The following is a 22,757-nucleotide window of genomic DNA, read 5'->3' as shown; positions in this document are numbered from 1 at the left end:
AGGAATCGTCCCCAGACGTGAAACACAGTAGGGCAGAGACAAGATCCATTCTGGGGGGAGTAGACACCAAGGATTGCCGTTTTTTCACCTCTGCCATCTAGTCAATTAACTCAAGATTAGTTGATATTCATTCGATTATAAACACCCTACCCATCATCCCTAGAAGCCAGAGAACTGGGCTGTGAAGACAGCAGACAATTGCCTCACACTTAAACACAGCCCACGTTAGACAGGGGCTGTTCATCTCTACTCACACAATGATTTTACATCTGGGATGGGATTTTTACCAGAACCTAAGTAAATAATAAGGCAGGCCAAGGGCAGTTTACTCAGACTAAATTGTCTGAAATGAAATAAATGGTGAAGTTGACTTAAGATACAGAAAAATAATTAACAATGGAAATAATTGAAAACTTATCAAAGAATTACTTCCTCCAAAAGCTATTAGTTTTATAGTTGATTTTTTAAAGCTTTCAAGGAAGAGATAATTTTCTTACTACATAAGCTGTTTCTCAGTAGGAAAAAATACACTGACATAATTAACTTTTCTGGAGTGTCATAACACTGATATTAAAACCTGACAACAGAGAAAAATATCAGTCCCACTTATCAATATTGATTTTAAATAATAAATAAAATGCTAATTAACAAATTAAATCCTCTATTAAAATAATGAACCACCATAATCAAGTTACATTTATCTCAGAAAGGCAAAGAGGATTTAATATTTGAAAATCTATTAAAATGTGTCACAGCACTAGGTCAAAAAACTGTATGATTACTACAAAAATGACAAAAACAGTACTCAGTAAAATTCAACATCCATTGTTGACAAAATTTCTTTTAAAAAGTATGAAACTTTAAAAACAAGAATATTAATCTCAAACTTTACAATCAGTATCATCTTAATTGTGAAATACAAGAGCAGCATTTCCCAAAATGTATTCTATAGATAACTTGTTCCCTAAGATTTTCCAACAGAAAAGGTTCTACCATAAAATAAATTTGCATATGGTCTTCATTTTTGGAGATTAATAAAATACATTAGCATAGTATGTACTCTGCAAATCTTGTAATTTAAAAAACAAAACCATCATCAACAATAACAATCTGCTTCTCGGTTTAATTCAAGTTCTCAAACTTACTTGAACACATGTTTTTAATTTTTTATTATTTCACTCCTCAACCCACTTTACTGTGGTTTTTGTCACCTACCTTTCTACTGAAACTTAAGTATATGTCATCTCCTTCTTGCTAAATCCATTAGACTTTTCTTGACTTCAATTCTATTTTCTCAGTGGCATGCTGGTAAATATTTAACTGGCTCTCTTTGCAGAGAAAAATGCCCTGATTGGTAGTGTTTGCCAATTTTTGTGGTGTAAATACTCCCACCATGACTGATTTAAAAGCAGCACAAATATTACAGTGTATTTCCATTACTCAGATACCATGGGCATGAATCATCTCAGCAATGTAATTAGGAAGTGGTATGCTTTGTGTATTTATTACTTTTATTTTTAATATAATTTGTTTAACTGTATTCAATTTAAGTTTTAATAATACCATGCATAACGATTGGCTCAATACAATTGTGAAAATTTAACAATGTGGCTCCAGCACACCACGGTCTCTGCCTCTGCAGCATTTGATATTTTGCCCATCCTCCACTATTGAATCTGTCTCTTTTCTTGGCTCCTTGAAATCAGTTTCTCCTTTTTTCTTTTTTTTTTTTTTTTTTTTTGAGACAGGGTCTTGCTCTGTCATCCAGGTTAGAGTACAGTGGTGTGATCATGGTTCACTGTAGCCTCAACCACCCAGGCTCAAGTGATGCTCTCACCTCGGCCTCCCAAGTAGCTGGGACTACATGTGTATGCCATCACACCTGGCTAATTTTTCATTTTTTTGCAGAGGCGAGATCTCCTTATGTTGTCCATGCTGATCTCTAACCCGCCTTGGCCTCCCAAAGTGCTGGGATTACAGGTGTTGAGTCACTGTGCACGGCCTCTTATTATCCTACCTTATGATGACTATTTTAGTCCCTTTTCCTGGTACCCCTGCTTTCTGAGCTTTTCTATTTTGTGTTCTCTAAGTTTCTTCTTGGCCTTCATCTCTTCTTTATATTCTTGCCCTCAGCACTGTGACTCATAACACATCTACTTGCTTACAGCTCCCAAATCTATCTCTAAACACAACTCCTCTCTTGAGAGTTCCAAGGAAGAACAATTCAACACCTAATTGGACAACTCCTTATTCTCTGCAAAATTAAAAGAAATTCCTTCCTTTACCGGGGTCTTTCAAAATACATTAAAGAAAATTCAGCTTATAACCACAAAGCAACCCTTCTCATATACTCCTTCCCTTCAATTTCCTCTTAATTCCCTTTAATTTTCCTTTAAGTGTTTTCACACACCATGCTCTCCAAAGTGTCTCCTTCACCAAAGGCTGTCCTACCTACACACAGTCTTTATTCCCAGCCCAGGAATTTCACGATCTCTCTCTCTTCCTCTCATTCCCAGCACTTTATGTCTATCAACCCAAATCTTCTGCTTTTCTTGACTAGTTCCTTTCTACTCATTCTCTAATTCTTTTTCATAAAAACATAGGACTGACCTTGTAAGATCAACTTTTTTAAGAGTAGGGGAAGGGATTATTGTACTGTCAAATTACAATTCTCTTTGGTGGGTTGGGAGAGGTGGAAGTATGTGAACACTCACAAATGACTAATTTTTGTCCTATGCAAGTAAATACACGGATCTGTCCCCTAACCCCACCATAGCTGACTGATTCAATTAGAGGCCAGACACAAGATGAGCCGTTTACATTCCTCTCCAGATTTTTTACAACACTGACAAAATTTGCTATATTCAATTGACCTCTGTATCCTGAGACAAAATAAAATGTCTTTATTTAGATTAAGAGGAATTTAAGAGAGACAAAAAAAAAAAGAATTTCCTAACAGTGGTTGATTTTTTTTTTTTTCTTTTTGAGACGGAGTCTTGCTCTGTCGCCCAGGCTGGAGTGCAGTGGCGCGATCTCGGCTCACTGCAATCTCTGCCTCCCGGGTTCACGCCATTCTCCTGCCTCAGCCTCCCTAATGGCTGGGATTACAGGCGCCCACCACCACGCCCGGCTAATTTTTTGTATTTTTAGTAGAGATGGGGTTACACCGTGTTAGCCAGGATGGTCTCGATCTCCTGACCTCGTGATCCACCAGCCTCGGCCTCCCAAAGTGCTGGGATTACAGGCGTGAGCCACCGCGCCCGGCCCAGCGGTTGATTTCTAAGTGATGATGAAGTTACTAAATATAAAGATTTGGTGATCTAATTTATCTTGTCATAAGCAACAACAGGTACTTTCAAGTTGCTTACTACTTACAAGACACATAAGCTGATTTGCAGTGAATTAACACAACTAAAAGTTTAAATTTAATCCACTGTTACATGTGAATATGGTTACACCTGTATAGGTCTAATTGTTAAATGTGGAATAGTGGTGGTGGTGGTGATGGGATGTGGACATCTCATTCCCTGGAAGGCCAAATACTTGCAAAGTAGGCTCCTGTGCATGACAGGGTGGCTGGGTTCAGATTGTCTGGGTTCAAATCCTAGTTTTTATCACCTGGCAGGTTATTTTACCTCTCTGTTCCTGTTTCTTCATCTGACTTTAATACTGTATATTAGGAGTCCCCCACCCCAAGGCCGTGAAGCAGTAGCAGTCCATGGCCTGTTAGGAACTGGGCCACGTGGCAGGAGATGAGTGGTGGACGAGCGAACATTATTGCCTGAGCTCCGCCTCCTGTCAGATCAGTAGCAGCCTTAGATTCTCAAAGGAGTGCAAACCCTTTTGTGAACTGTGCATGTGAGGGATCTATGTTGCATGCTTCTTATGAGAATCTAACTAATGCCTGATGATCTAAGGTGGAACAGTTTCATCCTGAAACCATTTCCACCTGCCACCAGTCTGTTGAAAAACTGTCTTCCATGAAACCAGTCCCTGGTGCCAAAAAGGTGGGGGACTGCTGGTGTACATAGCTGCTGAAAGAATAAAATGAGTTAATGTATATAATGTGCTTAAAACAGAGCCTGATATAGAATAAGCATTCAACAAATATTAATTATTACCATCAAGAGCTAGATGACTTCTTTGGTGCTTGAGTTAATTATGGAGTTATCGTTCAGAAGGATGGTTAAATGACATTTTGGTTCAAGATTTAAACTGCAGAATGGTCTAAAGGTAGAGAGAATGGAGAGAAAACGTTCTCTAAGCATGAAATTGTATGGTTACATTTATAAATTCATTGTATACTAAGTTACCTTAATGAGTAATGTTAGTCTAAAAAGTTATGATGGCTATTTGGGATTAGGAGGTAGAATAACACTACAGATTTGAAATATTAAGCAACAATTATTTGTTGAGCATCTGCTATTTGTTAGCAGTGTTCTACACAATAAAGATACAGAATTAACAAAACAAATACTCCAGCTCTTGTATGACTGCACATATGAAAGTGTAATAAAAAATTAGATGCTGAAGACATCTGCTATATCTGCATTTGGAAAAAAGAGGACAGAAACCAAGGTTGTTAAAGACAATTAGGAGTTATTCAACAAGCCATTATGCTTACAAAAATTTATGAGTCAAAGTCTACTGACCTCCTTCTACCAATTTGAAGATTAGTGAGTCAATACTTTAAAAAAATCAATCAAAATCCATTTATAAGTGACATCCAACTTTATTTCATCTCATAAAGAGGAACATAACATTTCTGTTAATGTTAAATTCAGAATAAAAAATCCCTATTTGATCATGTGTTTAGTAGATAAAAGTATACTTCACTTCCATATTACACTCAGAGACAACCAAAGGCAGAGACAGTAGCAATTGGGAAAGAGAGGAAAGGAAGCAGAAATTCAGAGGGAGAGAAACAGAGACAGAAAAGAAGGAAAGAAGAAAACATAGGTAACACCAGGAACGAAAAAGGGGAGAAGGGTAGAGGGAACAAGAACAAGAGCTAGCGCTACAATTGAGGGGAAAAGAGGAGGAAAGAGAGGAAGAAAGGAAGGAAAGAAGATAGAAGACAAGAAAGGCTCAGACATTCCAATTAGTCAGAGGCAGTAACTTTTCCATGTTCAAGGTCAGCTATTTGCTTTGGATATCAGTATCAGAGAGAGTCGTCATTAGTTGTTAAATATTAAGAAATTAAGGAGCCACCAAAATTACTCAGCCAAAAAGTTTTCCCATTGTTATTACATATAAATGCGACTTTAAAGAAACTATCTTTGCTTCTTTCTGTATTCACGTTTTCCTTTGCTCATACTATTTTTCCACTTGAAATATTTTCTCCGCCCTCACCTCACATTCATTCAACAATATTCAATAAATATTTATTGGGTAACTACCGTGTAATACCAGGCACATGTGAAATTTTTACATACATCTTAATGAAAAGTATAACCTGTTTTAATAATACATAATGAAAATTGGCTATTTTAACAAAATATTCTACTAGACTTGAAGTGAAACAAATTTTTTTCTTCTGCAGCTAACATTTCTCTTCACCTGATACCATAAGCATTAAAATCATCCTCATGAAAATAATGTCCTTTGAGTTAAAAACATTCTAGAATTTCCCCCAAAATATAGTAAGGCTATCACTCCTATAGGAGTCTACGTCCTCCACATCCTCTAAAGTGCAATTAACCTATGATCATTCTAGCTGTTAAACGTAACAGTTTGACGTTTGCAGTAACTGGTCACATAAGTTGAATAATAAAAGTTATTTCACCCAATTAAAATGGCATCCCAAAGACATCCTCAAGTGGGTAGTCACGCCTGGTCTTATTCAACCCCAATATGACATCACGGGGGCAAGAATGAATGATTTACAGGTCAGCAGCTTGACTGCAATTTATGTAACTCACTTCTGCAGAAATTTGCGTGACTTGTGACACACATCACGTGAAAGAGGAACTTACTATAAATATTAAAGTTGGAAATAAGTGAATGTCTGAGAAGGCATTAGAGAATAGTACTTGCTTTAAAAAGAATTGTGGAACTAACTGTACAGATAAGTTCAAAATTGAATCTACATGTAAATTTAGGTAACTGTAATTCCAAGTGCTAACAGAAACAGACAGAAACTTAGTATATGTACTGGTGTTCCAATACAGCCAGTTATGAAGAAAATATGTTCTACTAAGTTCACATTAGAGAATAGGGAATCATGGCACCTTAGTTACACAAGACCTGATAAGTCACCCACTCCATTTCTCCCACCAAAGCAAGACTTCTTGAGAGATGATTCAGACTCCGCATGAATATGTCCAATGACGAAGCACTCACTTTCTCACAAATCATCCTTTCCCACTATGGGACAGCTGTAGTTATTAGAATGCTTTCCTTATGCTGAGCTGAACCAGACCTCCCTTTAATTCCTAGCAATCCTTTGACAAAGAAGGACTATTTATGTGACAGCGATCTCCACAAGGGAAAGTGCCAGTCCATCTTGCCTACTGCTCTGGTCCCAGTGTCTAGCGCAAGGGGTGGAACACTGTAAAGGAGCCATAAAACATGACTGCCTGGCCAGGCACAGTGGCTCACACCTGTAATCCCAGCACTTTGGGAGGCTGAGGCGGGCAGATCACTTGAGGTCAGGAGTTCGAAACCAGCCTAGCTAATATGGCGAAACCCCATCTCTACTAAAAATACTTTTAAAAACTAGCCGGGTGTGGTGGTGCATGCCTGTAATCCCAGCTACTCAGGAGGGTAAGGCAGGAGAATCGCTTGAACCCAGGAGGCGGAGGTTTCAGTGAGTCAAGATCGTGCCACTGCACTCTAGCCTGGGTGACAGAGTGAGACTCCATCTCCAAAAAAAAAAAAAAAGACTGCCCTACAGGAGTCAGTCATCAACTCCACTCATTCATCCTTTAGGGCAGCGGTCTTCTAACTCTGGCATGAAGGAAGTTTTCTTGTCTCTTACACCTACTGTGGATATTGCTATGAAATGCAAAATCATGCGCTCGAATATCATAATAATATTAAAGTTTTAAAGACTTACCCTCAAATCTATCCTTACTGTGTGCCAGGTCTGTAACTAACACTTGTGGGGCAGCATCAAGCCACGGACCACACTTTGAGCATCATTCTCTGCTTCAGAGCATCGTCCACATCTGCCCTTCCACTTCACTCTTACAGGCCCTCCTCACGGTATGTCCGGATTTTGCAGCTGCCTCCTGACTGCTTTCCCTGCATGCCACTGCCAAATCAATCTTCTGATTCAATCATCTCACCCCTCTTCTTACGATATGGAATCTCCCCGCTCCTGAGATAAAACCCACACTCCTTCTCCTGCATTCCAGACCTTTTATCATCTGGCCTAAAATCTACACTTCCAACCATGTTTCTCACTACTCACATCCATGCACTCTCCACTTCAAACTGGTTAATCTCTGCAAACCTTCCCTTAACTCTATGCTTATTTGCTATTCCAGGCTTTGTTTTCTTATACTGGAAATTATTTTCTCTTTTGGTTACCTCAAACCAGGAACTTTTTTTTTCTTAATTTGAGGTAAAATTCACAATTTAAAATGTATTTATGAAGTGTGTACAATCCAATGGTATTTAGTAATTCTTAAAGCTGTGCAATCATCACCTCTGTGTAGTTCCAAAACATGTTCATCACCTCCAAAGGAAATCCTGTACCCATTAAGCAGTCACTCCCCCTTTCCTTTCTCTTCAGCCCCTGGCAACTCATCTGCTTCCTATCTCTATGGATGTACCTACTTGGGATATTTTATACAAATGGAATCATCCTTTAATTCCCTTCTTGTTTCTTCTTCTGTATTGTTTTTAGTATTTTTCGTGAGGCTATCCTGTCAATCCCTGAGCTTCCAAAGTTTAGTTCAATTCCCACTTTCTCTACGAGGCTTTACCTGGCTGTACCCTCCACTCCACACTGATCTTAGCCTTCTCTGAATTTCTGTAGCATTTGTTTTCTCCCTTTACTTATTTTAGCCCTTAATCACATACTGCTGTGAATTGTTAGTTACCTGTTTCAACACTACCCCTTCTTGGCTCACGCAGATGATAATCTGGTAGCTACAGAAGCTCTGGTATCTCCCTTTGTGCCTAGAACCAACTTGAACACATGTGCAACTGTTGTGTCTGGCAAGACATGAAGGAATAATAAATCAAGAAAACTGAAGTCTAGATGATGAATAAGAGGAAGCCTCAAACCTGTTTCAGTTCTTTATCCTTCCTTATATTATCTTCTCTTGGTAAGAGAATCATCTGCTTGTGTCTAGCAGGGCACTTCTTTGCCCTAGTAGCTGAACAGGTGTGGTGGCAGGAGGAGAATGGCAGGTTGCCCAGCGGTGGAGAGCATGGAAGTTCCTTGCATTGATCTTTAGTGAGCAGACTCCTACCTTCGTTCTACACCCACAGATGAAGGCCTACCAAGAAGACTGGGTGTCCAGAGATGTCACAAGGTCCATCTATTTGCTTTGCTTGTATATGTAAAGCAGTTTCTTTGGTATTTTGAAGTTGCTTATTAACACATATCTACCCTATAAAAGGAGATTAACTGTTAAATAATTGTGATGATAATACTTGTGATTCATATATGAACTAGCTGAGCAACTGAATTAAATTACATATTATGAACAAATGAGGCCAAAACTTGATAGTGTTTTATCTAACATGTAACGAAGTTTAAGAAGAGAACCAGTTTTATTTTATGCATGAGTAGTAAGTCTGAATAACATTTTGTACTGGGCATTATTGTAAACCTTTCTCCAACTGTGGTACTAAGCAGAGTTTGTTACAGTTGCCATTGAAAGTCTCCAAACAAGAATGCAAAACAATGCTCTGGCCCTTAGGCCATTAAAAAACCTGTTCTTCTGACCAGAACAACTACGAGGTCCAACATAGAATGTTGAAGTCTATAATTAACATTTTTCCCTTTCATATCCCATTTTGCCTGCTTTAGAATAACAAAATGGAAATTTCTCCTGGCATTAGTTTCATATCATTATGTATCATAAAAACAATACATAAAATAGGAATTAATATTTTAAAGAGTAGTTTAGGAAATTCCCTAAGATTGTGGAGAATCCTATACAAGTGATACTGAAAAAGCACACACTTGTCCTCAAAATAAAATCAAGTTGAAAAGTATTAAAAAGTGTATATAGTGCACCCAGTTTGGCTGGGAATTAGGGAAGGTATACAGTGCACAGCAAGGTAAAGAGAATGAGAACTACTATACACATTCTTACCCTCTAGGAACTAACAATTTTGCTTGGTACATGGAATTTTCCCAAGAAAATTATCAGACATGACATCAAATAATCAGCAAATATGTGTAACACAGAACATGGAATATATCAGATTCCATTTCAGAGTAGATCTGCCTTCTAATTATGTTTTACTTTGGCTGATATTAATATTAGTTTGCATTTTCTGAATTCAAAAGCTGGTTTCACCTCCTTTGAGAATGAAAAAAAAAAAGCTGGGACCAGGATAAATATTTCATACACAAGTTATATGACAAAGAAAGTCAACCTGACATTTAAAAATTTAATGTTCACGATAAAAAGAAATTAACTGTGGCTGTATTGTGCTTGGTTAGGATCAAAGATCATACAGCAGGCTAAGTCGAATACACAGCATGAATTACATGAATGGCTTAAAGACACAACCATGGCAATGCGCTGTGTTCAATCACTGAGTCATTTTCTCAGCTTTTATTGAGCCGTGGTAATCTGTGTGCCCAGTGCCAGATACTGCTATGTCTCACCATTTTATAAGGTCATGTTCATAGGTGGGCAGGTTTAATGAGTGGTCATTTGGTAAATGTTTGTAGAACCAAACAAATTAACTCTGGTGAAATTTGCAAAATTTGAAGGTTTTGGTTACATCTGTATTGAGTTACACTGTAACATTTCACGGCCCTGTATATATGAAAGAATTAATTCTATTTAACTTTATATAAAGTCCATCAAAATTGATTTTCCTTATCATTTTTTCCCAAAAAATTCATGTGGTTCAGAATTTATTTCTAAGTGGTCAATATGATATTTTCTGTCAACTTGAAAACAGAACTGAAATAGTAAACAATTTGTGAATACAGACATTGAAAATAGCTATAGTAAGTAATTTGATCAAAATAATTTGGTCGTTTAAAATAGGATCTGGGTCTCCTTTTACGCAAATATTATATTCTAAGCTTCTAAAAGTTTGTAATGGCCTTTTAAAGAGAAAGTAGCCAACTTTATCTCCCAAGAAAAAAAGTTTTTTTGATGTTAATGGGACAGTCTCCATGAACTTTGTTTTACATTTTCTTAGGGGTAAATAATTTTTTTAAATTAATCGATTTATTTATAAATTAAATTCACTTGAATAGTTAACCACTTAAATCTACTGTGAAAACATTATAAAAATAAATAATCCTTTTGCAAAGTGAATAATCCTCTTGTCATTTGGATTTTCAAGGAAAGTAATAACTTATTAGCAAAGGATTCATTCTTACCTCCTTTGAAATCACTTCATTACTGAGACAGAAATTATAAATATATTATGCATAATATACAACATAGAATACATGCAACATAACCTAAGATAATAGGATAGTAAGAGAGCTGGGAAAAAATATTCAAGGATACAGATTTTCTTTCCCATACACTATACCAATCTCAGAGAGAGCCACCTGAGTCCACGGTGCCTAGCAATGCCATCTAGTTACAAGGCACGGGCCCATTCACCCCCTCTTAGTCACCGTCATTCCCATTGAAAAATGTTCTCGTTAAATCTAGATAACAATAATTGTAAACTCAAGGAGGAATGGAATTTGTCTGTTCATTGCTTTATCCTCCTTATCTGAAACAGCTTTTGGCACAAAGTAGGGGCTCAACAGACATTTGTTGAATAAATCTTCATTTAAAAAAAGCTTCAGGCTGGGCGTGTGGCTCACACCTATAATCCCAGCACTTTGGGAGGCAGAGGCCAGAGGACTGCTTGGGCCTACGAGTTCAAGACCAGCGTGGCAATACGGCGAACCCCTGTTTCTACAAAAAATATAAAAATTAGCTGGGTGTAGTGGCTCACACCTGTAGTCCCAGCTACTTGGGAGGCTGAGGTGGGAGGATCACTTAAACCCAAGAAGTTGAGGCTGCAGTGAGCCATGATGGCACCACTGCACTCCAGCCTGGGTGACAGAGTGAGACCCTGTCTCAATAAATAAATAAATAAAATACAAAAATGAAAATAAAACGCATCAGTCTCAGTAGATCTATTCTCTAAGGTATCATCACATCGAGTTTCTTTTACCCATAAACACATTCTAAGATCTATAAACTAAATATTGTTAGCTGAAGTTTGTCTTGGCTTATCATTAAGGATGAAATCATCCCAAACTGGGGAGGCATACAGAATAAATATTTATAACACTGATATGAAATTTCTAAAAAGTTTTTAAAACTTTAAGATAAAGATTATTCTAGGACATGCCACAAGTTTCACAAAAGAAGTCCCAAAGAAAGTGACAAGAAAAATGTAATCTGTAACCGCTGTCAAAGGCAAAACCACTTAACTTTCTCCTTTGGGATTTCTAGGACAATGCAACAGAAAAGATGAAAAAAGAATTCATTCAAAGGCTATTACTGTGTGTGTGTGTGTGTGTCTATACATATATATAACTTTCACAATGTTCACACTGATTTTGGGAAACCTCTACTCGCTTGCTATTTTACATTTCTTTTTATTTTTAAAATTATTATCACAAATTATATCAAGGGCTCATAATGACCATTTGTAACAGAAATTTACCTTTCTGTGCATCTGCATCAGCTGCCATTTATAAGTGCAACACTCTGTCAGGAGCAGGAAAACTGGGTAACTCTATCATGAGGTCATTCAATTTTAGAAAAAAAGGAACATAATAGAAAAAAATTAGAAAAAAATAAAGAGAGAAGGGCTTTAAAAGAAAGTAACTCTGGAAACTATTTTTTAAAAGCTCTATTTGCCAGCATATGCTAAAGATCAAGTAGATCACGGACCCAAACAAATCAACAAAATTAAACCTTACGTATGGCTGAGAACATTAAGAGGCCATAACAGAGATGGGTTTCTTTCCCCATGCCAAATAGAGACTAGGCAAGTAAAATGTACAGGGAAGTCCAATATGTGAAATAAAATTTAGTATAAAATAAATTTTGGGTATAATAGGAAAAAAATCATATATTGCCTTGATCTTTACTATCAGAAGCACAGACACACCAAAAAGAAAAAAAAGCTATAAATGTATGCTTGTGATTATAGAAGTAATTTTATACTACTGAATAAACTTTGGGAAAGAGAGAAAAATATAAAAACAAACAAAAAGCCCTCCATATCTCACTACTGTAATATAACTATTATCACTTTTGTATATTCTCTTCCAGACTTTTTCATATACATACATTTTTGTAAGGTTCCAATCAATAGTTCACATACATTTTTTATCCTACTTTTTAAATATTCTTCAGAGTTGCGAGTAGTTTCTAAATTGTCATTATAATTGTACAATATTTTAACTATTGATTATACCGTAATTTACTTAAACATTTCCCTACTGTTGGATATTTAAGTTACTTCCAAATATGGGTTCTTATAACAATGCTTTTAGGAAACTCTTTGTGTATATGGCTTTTCCTATATTCTCCAGCCCTTTGGAAAAAGTCCCAAAAGTTACAAAACATTGCCCAATGCTTTCTAAGTAACCTGAACTAAATCTTAGTGACATCAGATATATATGAGTGTAAATCTCTTCAATCCTTGAAATTATAGAATTTTAAAATAAAAAAACTATTATCAACAATCACTAGGAATGGAGTATTTTCTACTATTATTAAACTGGAATTGAGGTTTACAAATCCATATCTTGTAAATCTGTTTAACATGAACCAGTCCTCTAGGGCCGATCATCTTCTGTGATTTTATAAAATCCAGTCTTTGAAGTTGTAGTCTTTGACGCGGAGACTAGGGATTCCTAAGCAGCCATGCTAAGCTAAAAAGAACCAGTGTTGCAAGGTCTAATTAGTGAGCCGGCTAGCCTCTTGACAAAAGCTTATTGACAACACCACTGAGCTTTTCTAAGTAATAAATGATAGGCCAATGGGGGTAGTTTTATAGGATGGTTCCAAGAGATCCTATGAGTGGAGAGAGATAGGGCAAAGAACTTAACCATAAGCAAGGGTAAGGCCTACTAGAAATCATCCAAAGCACACCGACAAATGGGCCCCACTCTATCAGGTGGGGTGCAAGAATCATCTTGGACCAAGAGTTTCCAAATAGCGTATAAAGCAGAGTCCCTAAAACACAGATTGCTAGGCCCACCCCAGGTCTGGGATGGGGTCCAAGAAACTGCATTTCTAACAAGCTGCCAGAGGATGCTCACGATCCCAGGACCACATTTTAAGAACCACTGCCTTAGACTAATTCTTTATTCTTTTTTTTTTTTTTTTTTTTTGAGACAAAGTCTTGCTCTGTTGCCCAGGCTAGAGTGCAGTGGCACAATCTTCTCGGCTCACTGCAACCTCCACCTACCGGGTTCAAGTGATTCTCCTGTCTCAGTCACCCGAGTAGCTGGGATTACAGGTGTGTGCCACCACGCCCAGTTAATTTTTGTATTTATTGTAGAGACGGGGTTTTGCCATGTTGGCCAGGTTGGTCTCAAACTCCTGGCCTCAAGTGATCTGCCTACCTCAGCTGCCCAAAGTGCTGGGATTACAGGTGTGTGCCACCATGACCAGCTCTTTCTTCTTTCTAAAACATTTAAGTGCCTACTAAGCATTGTGCTATATGCTGGAATAGAATCCAGTCAGTACCCGCCTTCGAGAAATTGGTATCTAGATTTTTGCAGACATCAAACTGCTCTAGTCCTAAAAGTCACCAAATTTGAGCCTTCTTTGCCAGGCACGGTGGCTCACGCCTATAATCCCAGTACTTTGGGAGGCTGAGGCAGGTGGATCTCCTGAGGTCAGGAGTTCGAGACCAGACTGGCCAACATGGTGAAATCCCGTCTCTAATAAAAATACAAAAAATTAGCCAGGTGTGGTGGTGGGCGCCTGTAATCCCAGCTACACGGGAGGCTGAGGCAGGAGAATCGCTTGAACCTGGGAGGCGAAGGTTGCAGTGAGCCAAGATGGCGCCATTGCACTCCAACCTGGGCAACAAGAGCGAAACTCCATCTCAAAAAAAAAAAATTTTTTTTTGAACCTTCTTGAAAACAAACTGTAAAAATACATTATATTGCTTTTAAATAAAATCAGGATGTTTCTAATCAGTTCCAAATTCTTTAGGAAAACATGTAGTAATCCTATATTGCCAAATGCCTGGGTATTTTCTTCACTCTTCTGGATTATACTTGACATATGCAAATGATTTTTGAAGTTTCTACTTCATTTATATTGACATCATTCTTATGTTTGTTCTCCTTTATAAACTTTATCCACCATATAAAACAGAAGAATTTATATAGGTGCTTTTCTAGATGCAGTCAAAAGCTTGTTTACACAGGTAATTATCAACTGACGGAAAGAATAACATTCAGTAAGGAACACTTTGAGATTCTCTGTTTTAGATTCACAGCCTTTAGCAAGACTTTGTAAAAAATGCATGACGAGTAAGCAATGTGATTAGTCATGAGGCACGAGGGTAGCCCATACCTAACTGCTAAATACCACCTATTAGCTGATTCACAGAATTATGACCTTGCTTTTGAGGTGGCTACTAAGTTTCTATTTCTAACAGAGATGCACTGGCTTGCCATACTATTTTCAGCAAAAATAAAATTAAGTATGTATAATAATAATTATTATTATTTCGAGACAGAGTTTCACTCTTGTTGCCCAGGCTGGAGTGCAATAGCGTGATCTCGGCTCACCGCAACCTCTGCCTCCCGGGTTCAACCGATTCTTCTGCCTCAGCCACCTGCGTAGCTGGGATTAAAGGCACGTGCCACCATGCCGAGCTAATTTGTATTTTTAGTAGAGGTGGGGTTTCTCCATGTTAGTTAGGTTGGTCTCGAACTCCTGACCTCAGGTGATCCTTCTGCCTCTGTCTCCCAAAGTGCTGGGATTACAGGCGTGAGCCACTGCGACTGGCCGCATGTATGATATTTTATGATCTGTGGATCTGCCAAAGGATTAAGCATTATTTATACTACCTTGGCACATCATTTTCTGAAGTGATTGAAAAGTTCCTCTCATTTCAATCTATTAGGAAGCTACTTTTAAAGCCTGGAAGAGTTGACTCATGAAGAGACCACATAATTTGTCTAACATCACAGAGGAAATACAAGATATAATGAAGTGATAATATTCAGATATTTAATTACATTAAGTAATACTAGCTCATAACTTGAACTGTGATAACATTTCTTAGGTTAATTGATGTTTCAGAATAACTGTTTTGAGGTCAAAAATGGTTCAAGGAAGATCTGCGACTTGTCTTGACTAAGAGAAAAAAAATGATGGGTAAATATATCTTTTCCTATTACTGCTATTCCAAATGGTTATTTTCCTATTTTGTTTCACATTTTCTGGCTTATGAGGAAACTGGGACATGCATTAACTTTATTTTTCCCTCTCCTAACCCCCTCTTTCAAACTCCAAATCTGTTTTCAACTCCTTAAAGGCCTTGTTTTCAGGTAGCAAGGAAACAAGCAACTAGCCTTTCACATTTTTGCTGATAGTGGTTTAGTGAACTAACCCTGCTAGGAACTTTGGCATTTTAAAAGTAGACCCAAAGCTTTCAAATTCAAAGACATTTTAAATTTCAATTCAAAGACATTCAAATTCAAAGACATTTTAAGAGGTGTATGACAGCCAGAGGGGTGTGGTCAAGGTTAGGAAGTTCCTTCCGGAACTTCATCATTGCACTCGAACAGTTTGACAGTTATATTTCTCCACTGCCCTCGATATAAAGGAAAATTTATTCCTTAAACATACAGGATGAAAAAGTAACCTCTTTCCATTCCCTTGCCCAAATTATCTCCTTTAGTATAGAGCCAGAAAGAATAACAGTGCTCAGTGGCAAACTGAGATGTCCTACAATGTCACCAAGAAGCAGGGTAAATTCTTAGAAATCAACCTTATATTTTAAGACTATACACAGTAATCATGCAACCTGCTGATTGTGGGAGTTGAGCATATACAGATCTGGTACATTCCTACTCAGGGTATTTCCCTATTTCTCTACCTCCCTCATATCTACCTTCTCCTTATCTGTGGCAAACTGCGAAGGACTTCTCACCCCACGTTTTTGCTAATCTGAACTCTTCTCAGAAGGTCAGATAATCTGACTCAATATGTCATATCCACACATTATAATCCTCCCAGATGAGTCCACAAATTAAAGTGGTTTTTTTTTAATAGTGACATAGTTAAAACCAAGCAATGAATTTATTTTCTAAAATCAATGAAGTGGAATAAAAATGCTTCCTAAACAGATATTGAATCCAACTGAACTGAACTTACACAATCTAGTTTAAATCCTGACTGGAAGGTTTAAAATCTCCACTTAATGGATTCAATTCCTTTATATCTAAAAAATCACAGTAGGAAAAAAAATTCATGGCACTGTCCCACAAAAGATTTTCAAGTTGAGAACAGCCTGGCCACTGGAACAGTTGAAGGTATGGCAATGACTCTGAGAAAGCCTACACTGTAGGATTAAGGCAGTGGAAGATAACACGGCTCCCCACTCCCCGACAGGGACACTCAGCCCACCTACACGCACCAGCATGAGCCTTTCTTTGCCTTCGCCTCCGCATCCTTTTAGTGAAGTCCCTACTTGGGCTTTGTAGCTCCACACTGCAGTGGGCAGAGTGGCTTGCCAGTCCACTGTGCAGTTTGGGGCCCAGAGAGGGTGGGAGAAGTCCTCTCCAACAATCCTCAGCCCCCGGGCCCACGCACACAAGCCTCTTCACCCCATCACCCCGTGTGCTGTTACCAGTAACTTCCCATCACCAAGACACCGCTTGCAGAGGCCTCCTCTTTGGCATATTCACTCCAAGTCCCTTACTTTCTTAAGCAGGAGACACTTCACAACAATATGTATCAACAATTCACGCGAAGAATTTAAAATTTATTACTTGGATGGTGCACAGTTAATTATATGTTTTTCCACTTACTCCCTACTAGCAAATAGGTGGGTTATTAGGAGATATCTGAACCTTTCAAGCCACTAAAACACTATTTTTTGGTGAGTGCTTGTTGAAAGAGACCCATTTTTAATGATAAGCACAAGTCACTATTTAGTCTTTTAAGTTGTGACACTCAACTGTCTTCTGATCTGATGGATCCTAGGCCTCATTATAAAACGAACTTGCTCCTGGGGAATATACGTTAAGAATTCACAAGGTGTGCCATAAAAATATGCAAAGACTAGAGCTTTATCAAATCAAAGCACACAATCTGTGCCTTCTAGATGCATCGGATGTATAATATTAACATAAGAGGGGCTACACAGGACTCGCAAAGCTGGAATAAAAATAATTACTATGCTGATTTTTGTCCAAAGTCATCAGGGAATGGAAAATACAATTTTAAATTGAATGATAATAAAATATTCCCAGAAACAGTTTATAAATCGATCACCACATGAGAAGCATCATCTTCAATCTTAACAATCTCAAAGTTATTGAGGTTTAAACTACAGTGAACTATTAACATTGGTAAAAGAGTTAGCTATGACATAGATATTCATGAAGGTTCTTTTCAGAATATCAGCTCAATTAAATTCAGGGTCATGGTCATATCATTTAAAGTACATGGGTTTGCTCATAAAGCCTTAAAATCGTAGCAAAAGAGCAAGCAATAATAACTGCAACACTTTCCCCGTTTCAAAGATGACGAAATTGAGAGAAAGGATAAGGTACTTGCCTAAGCTATAATAATTTAAACAGTTGAAAATGTAAACAGTCATACTTTGAATGAAATTCTCGGCATTAAAATATTGATGTGTACTTATTGTTGAAGAGAAATTTTAAAAATATGTAAATCTGTTTTTACAAAATAATTTAAACATATACTATTATTGGTGACAGATATTATCTAAACGTCTACAAAAGTTTTCCCCAAAACATGGCCTATTGCATTTGAATAGATTTTATCCCAAGAACCTACTTTAAGTGCATTAAATAAAATTTAAAACATGACATTTTAGTTAAATAACAGCTTTAAAACATATACTATATTACTCCCCCAACCTACCTCTGTATTTTGAGAAAACGCAAACAGTAAGTAAGAACTTCCAAGAAGATTTCAAATAATCTTAAATCTAAATTTTTGATTTAGAACGCTATGAAACTAACTGAAGTTGATACGCTGGGGATATCTACATTTGCAAGATGGTTGTTCACAACTCTTACTATTCTTTTGTGGAGTCAAATTAGATCCGTTTCAAAGGACCTTTGTAAGCAATTAAAATCACTGCGCTTTTTGTTGCTTTGGGATGTTAAGAGAGAGTAAGCAAAGTGGAGATCTACCAGGAAAAATAAGCAAATTAGAAATTCAGTTGTGGGGGGTGCGTATGTTTACGCTTACACACTAGTGACTCCACCAAGTTTTCTCTATTAGTGAGTTTTTAAAAATCCTCTACAGCTAATATTTATTTAGTGGAATCCTATGAGACCAAAAACTTCTTCCAGTACATTTGCCACACCTAATGACATACTGTATTTCCAAGTCCAACTGACAATGAATCCAGTAGAAAGACACCCACAATTAGAATGACCAACTCTGTCCTATGCATTGGGAATATATAGATGCTAGGAAAGAAGTGAAAGTGTGGGCCAGAATGTGTGAAACATTCAGAAAATGTCATTTTAACATATTTTCCTACTTCATGAAAGCCTCTTGTTATTAATAACGATTTTATAACCTGAAAACTAAATGAAATGTATTATTAATACTTGTATATGTTCCACGGTTGTGCCTTTTACACAGCTTTCATGCACATAATTATCTTGATAATTAAGGTTAGTGGCTAACATCCTTATTGTCAGACAATTACAGAAGAAAAAAGTATTTGTTTATATTTATATAACACTGATTAAAAACAATTCACTATGACCATTAGTAATCCACTTCTAATTCATATTCCTCATGTCACACCTTTTCTCTTGTATACATTTTAAATGTCATAGGAATTTAGAAATATTGCAATTTAAAGCATAATCTAGAATTTTTAAAAAAGTAGTTCTGAAACATACGAAAAAAATGAACATTTAGGAAACTAGTCCTTCAAAGAAAATATTATATTTTATCATTAAAAATATCAATCGCAAAAATATTTTCAAAGCACTTAAGTTCAATAAAGAATATGATGCCGGTGGACATTTTAATTTTAAAAAGAAATTATATTCTTTTTAATGTAAAGAAATGAGAAAACAACATCTAAAAAGTCTTCAGCCTGGGATTCTACAAAACTTTATACCTCACTGATGCCATGGTTTTACAGCAGTTATTGTTTAAGAACTAGAAACAAACTTGTAAATATGAAAAAAGTTTTTGATTTTAAAAAAAACCATCATTAGTGTTTCTCTTTTCCTTCAAGTGAGTTTTAAAAGACTGAGATGGCCACCAGTTGATTCAAATATCTCTTAAGACATAATTATTAGCAAGTTAACTATCAAATATCATATAATTTAAATCGGGGAGAAAAATTACGTGAAGTACACAAGAAGACAAAAATGGAAAGTTTTGTAATACACTTCACTTTTTGGCTGAGACATTACCTTTAAAGTTTCGTATATTAAAGTGAATATTCAAATACACTTTATTTGGAATCAAATAAAGTGTATTTGATTCCAAAGTGAATCTGATTGAAAATATACTACACAAAACTTACTTTAAAACTTGAACAGAATGTTTTGATATATTACTCCAAATGCTAACTGGTAGCATCTATGAGTGTCTTCTGTCAAACTCCCCTAAGAGTGAAAGGTATTTCTTTAAGAGAAAAGCCACAGTGAATGTCCATGCCAGTCCCTGTACCAGAAAGGTTTTCTAAATCATCTAGCACCATCAGTTGGTTCTGTTCTCAGTCAGCAATCGATCACTTAGCACTAGACAGAAAGACTGCCATAAATTACCTGAAACCTGTCGAAGATTTGCCCAGGTCCTTTTAAAGAGTTAAGTTATTCATTGTTCTCTTAATAAATCCAGTTAACAATTTGTCTCACGAATGACAGAAACAGTTGGGGTTAAAATAATGTACTTCAAAATCAGAGGTCTTCCAGGAATAGGTATTATACAACTCAGTTTATCATTGTCTGGTTTTATATCCAAATGATAATTCACACAAATAAACTTTACATTTTGTCCCTAATCTTGCAAGGAAAAGAAGAAAAATTTTAGTTTCTTCATGGCAGACGACTATTTTTGACTTGATTTCTTTTATAACAATGACAATATTTTTACAACCGTTAGCCTATGACCCAAGTGAATTGGATTCTTCTTATAAAACAAGAGCACTGCAAAAAAAAATGATATAAGGATAATACAATAATTTTGCAAATTTCGGACCTATCACCAACACATTCCAACAAAATGCAATGAGAGTGAGCCAACTCACCTAAGGAAAGGGAATTAAGCAGAATGCAGAAATGCAGCCTTCTGGTCACCAGCGGAGGTAAAGGCCCCTTCCTTACCTACCACTGACCTTATATAAAAGCCGCAGCTCGGTTACTCCCCGTTTCTGACTCCTTACCTTAGGCTCCTCCCTAAACACCGAGGCGTAAAGTACCACGACTACACACCCACCTTCCACCAAGGGACCTGAGATTTCTGTTAACCTCTGCTGCCTCTACCCCCCTCAGTTAGGCTCCCAGGAGGAGTGGTCAGCGCCTGGCACGTGCAGGAGCCCACAAAGCAGCGACTTCGCCTTTCCAGCCCCCACGGGGTGCGGCTGGGGGTCCAGGCTGCGCGCTCCATCCGCGGAGGCACGGAGGCACCCAGTCCCCGTCCCCAGCCCCTCCGCCGGGCGTAGGGCCAGCACAACGCGTCAGGGCACAGGGCCTGGCCAGCTACAAGCGCGCCCCTCGCTGAACGGTCCCCCGGTCCCCACGCGGCGGTCGCCTCTGGGCTCTGGACAGCGAACGGGACCTCCTCCTGAGCAGGGGTGCCGCGCGGCCTCAGGACGGACGCACGCGGATCTTCGCTTCCCCGGGTCCAGACACCCTGCTCCAAAGTTCCCCCGGAGCGGCTCCCGACGCTCGCGCACCTCCGCCGGGGACGCGGAGGTCCCCGTGTCCCCGGCTCCGCGCCCACCCGGCGCTCTCCCGAGGGGGGCTGTCCTGGAAGCCGGGACGCACCGGCTCGCGTCCACTCGAGTCGGCACCGGCCGCGGCTCTCTGTGCCCGCGCCCTCCGCCCCTAGTGCGCGCTCCGGTAGACGCGACCCTCAGCCCGGCTGCCCTCAGCCCGGGTGCCCTCAGCCCAAGACCCCTTCACCCGGTCACCGGTGAGCCGCCCGCCCGCGACCCGTCAGTCCGGGTCCTGCCGGACCATGACCCTGCCTCAGCCCCGGACCCCTCAGCCGAGACCCCCTTCTCCCCAGCTCTCATCCGTCTGGGACCCCGTCAGTTCCCGTTTCCTCGGCCCCGGCCCCCAGACCCTCGGCCCCGGCCCCCAGACCCTCGGCCCCAGCCCTCCGCGCCCCCTCCCTGAGCACTCCCCGCCCAGCCAGCAGCCGGTTCCCGAGCGCCGCGGGCACCCGTACTCTGACCTGCGGCCACGGCGGCGTGGCGCCCCTCTCCGGTGTCCTCGAGGCCGACCCAAGCGCCCTAGGCGGCGGCTGCGGCTCGGGCTCGGGCTCCGAGTGCGCTGGGCCCCGCCTGCCCGCGGCGGAGCCGGGTCGGGCCGAGCCGGGCCCGGCGCGGGGGCGGGGGCGGGCGCGGGCGCCGGCTGGGGGTGGGGGTGGGGGCGGGGGCGGCGGCGCGCGGCTGGGAGGGAGCGCCCCGGGCTCGGCCGCCGCCCGCGCACAGTAGGGCCCGCGGCGGGAGCCACCGGCTTTCCCGCGTCCACTCTCTGCCCCGCGGCAGCTACCTGGTGTCGTTTGCTCGTCGCCACCACCGCTGGGAGGCGGCCCAGAGAGGGTCCCATTTCCGAGGAGGGATCCGAAGTTTAGGGGGATGCCCCCGGCCAGGGCCGGTCTGGGGAGACCGAGGTGTGGGGCTCCCTCTCGGCCAGAGTGGCTTGCCCTTCACACGGCGGTCGGCCAGGCCGTCTTCCCAAGATGTTCTTTCCAGTGACATTTTAAAAGAAAATTTAATTAAAGCATATTTCGGGTCCCTTGGTTTTCTCTTCTGATCGGTGGTACTGCACACTTTCAGAGTTCCTTACGTTTGTAAGTTACATGGTTATTCACAAGTCACTGACTTTTAATCATTAAAAACATTTCTTAAACTCATTAACAGAATTTCTTAAATTTCTTAGCAGTGTTTCTGACACCGAGGGACTCAGACAACATGGGTGGGGACGGAGTGGGGACGTGAGGCACGAGAAACAGTTTCTCATGTGTTGGGTAGACAGTGACCTTTTCTTTTCCTGCCACGCTGTCCATCATGACCTGTCCAAAGTGGGTTGGCAGGTGCGCGTTCAGAAAGCCGCTGGTCTCCTGGACTTGAGGCCCCTCTTTCCCTTTTTCCAGTCTTATTTCTGGAGCATACTGTTCTGGGCCTGATCCTCTTTGGGGAGGCAGCGATGCCTGAGGCCC

At 39.6% G+C, this 22,757-nt stretch overlaps 1 protein-coding gene across 10 annotated transcripts in view; it reads right to left on the bottom strand.

Annotated features, from left to right (window-relative positions):
* PPARG (peroxisome proliferator activated receptor gamma) overlaps window positions 1–22,396 on the bottom strand; it is a 146,605-nt gene extending 124,209 nt beyond the window's left edge. The window contains exons 1-4 of one of the 10 annotated variants that reach the window (XM_016940490.4): window positions 20,617–21,601; window positions 11,824–11,895; window positions 8,236–8,564; window positions 4,122–4,227 (exon numbers count right to left, since the gene is read on the bottom strand). The gene's annotated coding sequence lies outside the window, so the exon portion shown is untranslated. Of the gene's footprint in view, window positions 1–4,121; window positions 4,228–8,235; window positions 8,565–11,823; window positions 11,896–20,616; window positions 21,605–21,767; window positions 21,915–22,087 lie in introns of those variants that run through there. The other 9 variants (XM_016940492.4, XM_009444916.5, XM_016940493.4 and 6 more) reach the window with 9 other exon arrangements.
* Between the last annotated feature and the right edge of the window lie 361 nt (window positions 22,397–22,757).

The sequence above is a fragment of the Pan troglodytes genome, chromosome 2 (assembly GCF_028858775.2).
Source record: "Pan troglodytes isolate AG18354 chromosome 2, NHGRI_mPanTro3-v2.0_pri, whole genome shotgun sequence".
Classification (NCBI taxonomy): domain Eukaryota; kingdom Metazoa; phylum Chordata; class Mammalia; order Primates; family Hominidae; genus Pan; species Pan troglodytes.
This window is presented reverse-complemented; position numbering and strand designations above follow the sequence as displayed.